The 1,481-nt window shown below is 42.5% G+C and overlaps 1 non-coding gene across 1 annotated transcript; it reads right to left on the bottom strand.

The window, feature by feature from the left end:
- Window positions 1-1,195: 1,195 nt before the first annotated feature.
- TRNAS-AGA (transfer RNA serine (anticodon AGA)) lies at window positions 1,196-1,277 on the bottom strand. Its single transcript has one exon. It is a non-coding gene; the product is annotated as a tRNA-Ser (tRNA).
- Window positions 1,278-1,481: the final 204 nt, after the last annotated feature.

Below are 1,481 nucleotides of genomic sequence, written 5' to 3'. Positions count from 1 at the left end.
ATTCATTGCTTCCTCATTCCTCATTCAGAGGCTGCGTCTCCTCAGTGGTTGATAGGCTGAAACCGTTTCCTGGCCGCCTGCTTGTGAAATGCCAGGAGTCAAAGATCACACATTACACTTGCGGACCTGTGATGGGACACCAATGCAGAGAAACCCACCTGGCACAGACCTTCTATTCTGTCTATTAGACCTGCATCTTCCCTGCACCTTTCAAGCCATTTGTATGTGAAGCAAGAAAGAGTTAGAGAGTGATCCATCTACACTTTTATAGGGAGGATGTCGCCGTGAGCTCCTCCCAGCTAATCACACGAACAGCAGAAAAGCAAGATAAATACACAGTTGAGGGGTGGGCTGCATGGTTATGTTTTTGAGTAAATATTGAAACTGACCTCAGTGGCTCATTAGCAGAGCTGCGGCTAATGACTGGTGCCAAATCATGATGAAGCAAGCACCATGGCTCGTAGGGGACCCACAACACGCTTTTCTTAGCTCACTAAATTAAAGTATAAACTTCCGCCGTGTGTGAGTGGTAAAGGCTTGTTAATATGGTTCCTTTTCCAATTCAAGTTTGACAACAAGAGGCAGGAACCACGTGGCTTCGGAAGCTCAGGAAAGTAGCCACCAACCACAGAGAAAGAGAGAACTGGCAGTATGAGAGGTGGAGAAAACAGAAGCGGGAGCAAGGAGCTCAAATGAGATTGATGGCGTTTAAATAGAGCGCGTAAAGGAACAGATACACAGGTAAGAAATGGGAAAGACAGACTAGGGAAAAAAACACAGAAAGAGCCTGTAGATGAAATTCTCTTCCTGGGACAGCAGGTTAAGAGAAATTACACATGGGGAGGTTAAGCATGTAACACGGGGGAGAATAAAAAAGAAAATGCAGTTTTATGAAGTGTGTTTGCCAATCCAGCCAGCACTTTTGTTCTATTTCTCTCTTTGCGTCTTTTATTGGTAAAGTAACTTTCAAGTGCATGCGCAGGTATGAATGAGAGAGCAACCGTATAATAATTTGAAGCGTTTACACCAGTGCTAAAGTAGGAATGAGGTGTAGCAAAGACATGAAAGAGGTAGCGATAACAAATATGTGGAGAGGCAATAGTGACACAAAAATAAGCCACCTATTTATAAAACTGAAATGGAAGAAATACTAAAGGTTAACTTCTGAAATTGTAGCCGATAATAAAAAGATTCTCGTTGTTGGCAGGATTCGAACCTGCGCGGGGATACCCCAATGGATTTCTAGTCCATCGCCTTAACCACTCGGCCACAACAACTTGCTGTAAGCTGCCTACAAATATTTTGTTTGAAAGTTTTGAAGTTTTCCCACATCAAAGTACTGATATTCTGCAATGCGCTTTTTAAAAACAATGTTTTTTTCATCATGCACGTTCTGTCCTAAAAACAAAAATTGCATGAGTATATCTCTGGATCTGTAAAAGGATACGCTTGCATTCAAACTCTCTTGTGGCACTCAAGTT

This window comes from Triturus cristatus, chromosome 12, assembly GCF_964204655.1.
Source record: "Triturus cristatus chromosome 12, aTriCri1.1, whole genome shotgun sequence".
Lineage (NCBI taxonomy): Eukaryota > Metazoa > Chordata > Amphibia > Caudata > Salamandridae > Triturus > Triturus cristatus.
Note: the sequence above shows the minus strand (reverse complement) of the source record. Positions and strands in the feature narration are given on the sequence as shown.